The sequence below is a fragment of the Notamacropus eugenii genome, chromosome 6, assembly GCF_028372415.1.
Source record: "Notamacropus eugenii isolate mMacEug1 chromosome 6, mMacEug1.pri_v2, whole genome shotgun sequence".
NCBI classification, from domain to species: Eukaryota; Metazoa; Chordata; class Mammalia; order Diprotodontia; family Macropodidae; genus Notamacropus; species Notamacropus eugenii.
The window spans coordinates 376,721,409-376,728,147 of NC_092877.1; the positions used below are offsets into that span (position 1 = coordinate 376,721,409).

General features: G+C 42.9%; 1 pseudogene; it reads left to right on the plus strand.

Annotated features, from left to right (window-relative positions):
* The first annotated feature begins 1,816 nt into the window (after positions 1-1,816).
* On the plus strand, positions 1,817-4,345 carry LOC140512441 (surfeit locus protein 6 pseudogene; annotated as a pseudogene).
* The last annotated feature ends 2,394 nt before the right edge of the window (positions 4,346-6,739 follow it).

Below are 6,739 nucleotides of genomic sequence, written 5' to 3' on the forward strand. Positions count from 1 at the left end.
TCATGTTTTTTCTCTCACCTCCCCCCTTTTTCCCTCCACTGAAAAGTCTTCTGTTTGCCTCTTTTATGAGAGATAATTTGCCCCATTCCATTTCTCCCTTTCTCCTCCCAATATATTCCTCTCTCACCCCTTAATTTCACTTTTTTAAGATATGATCCCATCTTATCCAACTTACTCTGTGCTCTCTGTCTCTCTCTCTATGTGTGTGGTGTATGTATGTGTGTGTGTATGTGTGTAATCCCACCAACTACCCAGATACTGAAAAAAGTTTCAAGAGTTACAAATATTGTCTTTCCATGAAGGAATGTAAACAGTTCAACTTTAGTAAGTCTCTTATGATTTCTCTTTGCTGTTTACCTTTTCAAGCTTCTATTGATTCTTGTGTTTGAAAGTCAAATTTTCTTTTCAGCTCTGGTCTTTTCATCAAGAATGCTTGAAAGTCCTCTATTTCATTGAAAGGCCATTTTTTTCCCCTGAAGTATTATACTCAGTTTTGCTGGGTAGGTGATTCTTGGTTTTAATCCTAGTTCCTCTGACTTCTGGAATGTCCTATTCCATGCCCTTTGATCCCTTAATGTAGAAGCTGCTAGATCTTGTGCTATCCTGATTGTATTTCCACAATACTCAATTTTTTTCTGTCTAGCTGCTTGCAATATTTTCTCCTTAACCTGGGAACTATGAAATTTGGCTATAAAGTTCCTGGGAGTTTGCTTTTCTGGATCTCTTTCAGGAGGTGATCTGTGGATTGTTTTAATATTTGTTTTGCCCCCTGGTTCTAGAATGTCAGGGCAGTTTTCCTTGATAATTTCATGAAAGATGATGTCTAGGCTCTTTTTTTGATTATGGCTTTCAGGTAGTCCTATAGTTTTTAAATTTTCTCTCCTGGGTCTATTTTCCAGGTCAGTTGTTTTTCCAATGAGATATTTCACATTATCTTCCATTTTTTAATTCTTTTGGTTTTGCTTTGTGATTTCTTGGTTTCTCATAAAGTCATTAGCCTCCATCTGTTCCATTCTAGTTTTTAAAGAACTATTTTCTTTAGTGAGCTTTTGAACCTCCTTTTCCATTTGGCTAATTCTGCTTTTTAAAGCATTTTCCTCATTGGCTTTTTGACCCTCTTTTGCCAATTCAGTTAGCCTATCTTTAAAGGTGTTATTTTCTTCAGCATTTTTTTGAGTCTCCTTTAGCAAGCTGTTGACCCACTTTTCATGATTTTCTTGCATCTCTCTCATTTCTCTTCCCAATTTTTCCTCCACCTCTCTTACTTGATCTTCAAAATCCTTTTTGAGCTCTTCCATGGCCTGAGACCACTGAATATTTATTTTAGGTGTTTGGGATACAGAAGCCTTGACTTTTATGTCTTTCCCTGATGATAAGCCTTGTTCTTCCTCATCTGAAAGGCTAGGAGAAAATATACCAAGAAAGTAACTTTCTATAGTCTTATATTTCCCCAACCAGTTACTTGACTTCTGGGTACTTTGTCAAGAGTAGGGTATACTCTGGGGGTCTGTAAGATCTCAGTTCCTCCAACATAGTACAATCAAGCATGTACACTGGTCTGGGAGCAAGCAGAAATTTTTGTGCCCAGAATCTGAGTGATAGAGTTTCATCTTCACAACCACCTGGCCTCCAGTTCCACCAAGCCTGCACTGGGGGCTGAGATTCAGATAAGCTGCAGGGGCAGGGCCACCTTTCAGTGTGAGACAAAGATCAGCTGCTCCAATTCCTCAGGAGTATTAGGTAGGGGCAGGGCCTCTACACAGGGCTGAGGTAAGAATCAGCTGTTCAGTGCCCTCAGGGGTTTTATGTTCCAACAATGGATGGGGGCTGCTGCAGAAGCTGCTGCAGCCTGCCTGATGGGACATTTGTGGGCTGCAGTCTGAGGCTAGAGCTATGGGAAGGCCCTTCTCCCTTCTTGGCCAGCTGAAAAAACCCTCTCTCTGACCTTTGGCACCTGTAGGTTGAGAGATCTGTGAACTGCTGCTACTGCAAGTGGGGATTCCTCCCCCGAGGACTGCTCTCATCCTCCTCCCAGAGCCATGCCACAGCCAAGGCTGGGCTGGGCTCTGCTCAGTGTCCTGTGCGACAGACATTTCCCATCAGCCTTTCAGGTCACCCTGGGCTGGAAATCTCCTCTACTCTGTTGTTCTGTGGCTTCTGCTGCTCTAGAATTTGTTGAAAGTCTTTCTTTACAGGTATTTTATGGGCTGTGGTGGAAGAGCTAGCATATGTGCATCTTTCTACTCTGCCATCTTGGCTCCCCAGGAACTGTTTTTTGCCACATTTTGTAACCCCTGCACTTAGCAAAGTGACTGGTTCATAATAGGTGCTTAACAAATGGTTATTGAATGATAGATTAATTCAAATCATACTGAACAAGAATTCCTTTTACAGCATTTCCAATGAATTCTCATCAAGAGACATCTGGCTAGGATAGCTGCCCGAAGAGAGACCAATCAGCTCTCACATACCTACTCCAGCAAAATCTAGAATATCCCACCAGACAGAAAATCAATGAGAAACGATAGTATGTGACTTTTTCCACTCAAAAATTAAACAGAAGTCTTCCAGAATTCCATGAGAAGTAGAAAAGGGGACCCCACCAACAAAGATAGCTCTGGCTTCTCTTGGCACAATCAGAGACAGGACATATGTTGCCTGCAGGGTACTAAACAAAGAGTGAAGAGTCCCGCTGAAGAAGCCTCAGAGTAAAAACCTTGAAAGGGCCAAAGCACAGAGACACCAAGCACCTGCAGCACTAATACCAAGGCAGCCCAGGCCAGCTCTGTAAACTTCTGTCCTGAGACACCAGAAAGGACATCAATGTAGCCCTCTCAACCTCCAGCGTCACCTAAGCCTGGGAAGTAGAGATCAATGCAAAACTAAAGAGATCCAGAGCAAGAGTAAGTATTGCCAACCGCTCCACCCAAAAGTCCATGAGGGGAACAACCTCTCTCTAGGATGAAACCTCAATTCAGAAACTACAGCACAAGAGTCACACTGGTATCAAATATGTTTTTGCCAACATATAGATCCCCTAAAAGGACAAGTCTACTCTAAAAACTAAAACCAGAGGTTTTGAGGAAGAAATGAGTTTTCCACAAGGATGACATGAACATTTAAGAAAAATGAAACAACTGCCCATATGAGTTTCCCAGGAGAGAAGTGACCATGCACCTGCCAGAGGCCAGTCCAGGACCAGTGCAAAAAACTCTATGCCTCCGAAGTGGCAGTTGAGGTTTTCCAACAGGATTCAGTGATTCCTTCCATTTCCCAGTGGCGTCACTAGTGACCAAAGATTCCTACCCACAGAATCTAGCTAAGAAAATCTGTTCCCAGCAGACATTCAGAGCCACAGAAACAAAAATGGGGTCCCAAACCTGGTGATCTAGAAACCAGTGGACCCCCAAAGAAGAAGAAGAAAAAGAAGGAACAGAAAAAAGTTCCAGAAGCAGGATGAAAAGGCCAAGGGGGTCCAGAAGAAGCCCTCTGACAACAAGCAATCTGAAGTTTCTAGCTCCAAGAAACCTGCAGTCACGACAGAGAAGGCAGGCTCTAGCTCCAGCGAAGGCTCCACAGTCATTCCAGCAAGCAAGTCAGGCTCCTTCCTAGCCATGGACATTCTGCACCAGTGGCTACATGAGAAAATACAGGAGGTCAATGGGCAGGGCCACACCAAACCCCTGTCTCCTGCAGCACTGAAGAAGAGGCAGCTGAGGAAACAGGAATGGGAGAGGAAAAAACAGAAACACAAAGAGCTCAGGGCCAAGAAGAAGGCAGCCAAGGCCAAAGAAGCCAAAGTTTAAGTCAAAGAAGCTAACCTAGAGCCCCCAAAGTGGGATCCTCAGGGTCTGACCGAACTGGTATTCAACAAGTTGGAGATGAGGGGCCAGTCAATAAGGCCCAGAAGAAGAAGGAAAAGAGGCAGAGTGTGAAGGGGAACCTGATGCCCCTGACCAGAAAGAACTACACACAGTTGTTGAAGTATGTGCAGGCCTGCAAGAACAAGCTCAAGGAGCTGAGGGAGCAGGATGAGGAGAAGGTGAGGGAGATGGAGACCAAAATAAAGTGGACAAACCTTCTGCACAAGGCAGAAGGGGTGAAAATCCATGACAATAAGGAGCTTCTAAAGGCAGCCTTGAAATGCAAGGAGAAGTGCCTGGCCCAGAGGAAGAGGCAGTGTGAGAAGTACAAGGCTCATGTGGTAGAGAAGATGCAGCAGTGGCAGGACAAGTGGTGCTGGAACCTGTGCAAAAAAGTGGTCAGGATAGAGTGTCACAAGGCCAAGGCTCATGAGAAGGGTCGCGTCCTGCCTGAGGACCTAGAGAAGGCTGGGCTCAACTGAGGGACTCTAGGAGACCTGTCTCCCTAACTGCAGCCATGCAATTTTTCTCCACTCTGGATTCCTGCCTATGGCTGCCCCATGCAGCAGAGAGAAGGTTGAATTTGTTAAGTGCCTGTTATTGTGTGGAACATGCCAGGAACTGGAGATTCAGTGATAGAAACTAAAAAATAGTCCGTTCTCAAGGAGTTTCTTAAGATACAGCTCAAGTCTTCCATAAACCCTTTGGCTTAATGCTATCCTCATAGCTGTCTATGCATGGGGGCTGCTTCTGGTACCTTATTTTCCCTCCCCATTCCTCACTTCCCAATAACCCTCAGCCCATCTCTAGGACCCCTAAGCTGGGTGACACAAGAGCCTGACATCTATCCCAGCCTTGCACAGTACCCTGAAAGGTGTATACTATAGGGGCTGCTTGTAGGTCCTCCAGCCCTGTCGGAAGTTCACATAACTGGCCAAGAGGATAGGACAGCTCATGGATTTCTTAAATTTCTTGGACTCCAGAGAAGCCAACAGAATAGTCTCTTTACCCAGGTTTAAAAAAACTTTAAAAAAAATTTTTTTATTGTGAACTGGACAAGCATCAGCAAACATAAGCATTTTCCATATTAGAAAAAAGAAGAGGAAAAGAGAATTGTATATGAGAATATGAATCTCTGTTAGAGTTATAGTAGTTAAATCTTAAGACAAATGGTGGTTATATGATGCAGGACTGATTTAAGAATGAGAGAAACTTCTCCAGTATGTCCTTTCAGAAGACATGTTGGCCATCAGTTGGATTGAATAGTCCCATTGGAAAGCCAGATGGAGAATTTGGTTAGGTCCCTTTTCTACCTTGCCCTCTCCCAGTTATCACTATAGCGGCTGCTGGACCAACCTGCTTGGGTCTCATCTAGGATGGAAATAATTGTGTTTGGAGGTTATAGAATAAACAATTAAATTCTCTTGAAAAAAAATGAAGCAAGAACTTTTTTTAGTTGGCAAAAGAGGAGTGGAGGAAAGAATTGGAAAGGGAATAAATAGCTGAGAAGAAAAAGTGGTAAAACATATTGTAATGGCAAGGATCCCAGCATACACGGAGAGCCTGCTGTTTAGGGTCTCATATCTGCTTTTCTGAAAGGAAAGCAACTTTTGAGGGGTCAGCAATCTACTTTAATCAAGCACACATATCATCACTTAGTTCAGGAGAAAAAGTCAGCACCCTGAACTTCAGAGAAAATGCAAACAGAAATTACAAGCAGAAATTGTAAACAGAAAAACCAACAGACAGGGCTTCCAACTGTCTAACCATAGGCAATATATCATTACCAGAGAGAGAAGCACCAACATCTGGGTTTTCAAAGCCAGGAGTGGGGGGCTTCTTAAAATGGCTGCCCAGAGTCTCATCTGGCACAGGAACCTTCTTCCAAAAACTAAGCCCCAAAGCAAAGCCTCACCTCAGAGGATATATACTCTTTCCAGAGCTGTAGGGCACTCTTGATGACCCAGTGCCTTACCCGCAATCATCAAAAGGTGTGGGCCCCCATACAGAACCAATGTTCCCCTATCAAGCCTCCCTCAATGGCCCCACCTGAGGCCTATCATTGGGCAGGGATATTTAACTCCCATCACACTTATTCAAAAAATGGACTCTAAAACCTAGAATAGACCAGCTGGAAGAGAATAAATCACTGGCTCCATTAGAGAGAAACATTAGAACAAAATAAAAGGTTTGAAAAAATCAACAGAAATGTAGGATACTGAATAAGAAAAACAACTGACAGAAAATTGGTCAAGGAGAAACAGTTTAAGAGCCATTGGACTCCTTAAAAAGCATAATGTTGTTCTTTTAAAGGCTGGACACCACATTTTCTAAAAACATCATAATTAAAAACTGCTCAGATTTATTAGAATCATAGGCCAAAACAGAGATGGAAAGAATCTACAAATAACTTCTGAAGATCCCCAAAAGGAAGTCCCAAAAGTGCCGTAGCCAAAATCCAGAGCTCCCACATCAAAGGACAAATTCTGTAATCCAGAGAAAAATAGTTCAAGTACCAAGACTTGATAAGCAGACTCACACAGGACCTAGTCAGTTGTACTATAAATGAGATATATAGACTTGTAACCAACTTCTTCAAAGGCTGAGTATACCAAAACAAGGTGTGTGTGTATACAGGGAATTATGTGAGGACAGGACAGATATGTAATGGAATAGAAAACTTTCAAGTATTTTTAATGATACCACCAGAGCTGAGTTGGAACTATCAAATACAAACACAGTAACTGAAACCTAGAAAGGAAATGATGAAAGAGATGATTTCAAGGAACCCTTAGTATGAACTGTTGCACGTTAGTGTAAGCAGAACTGGAACATAATCTATACCAGTAACAAATAAAAACTACTTCGCAAGCGTT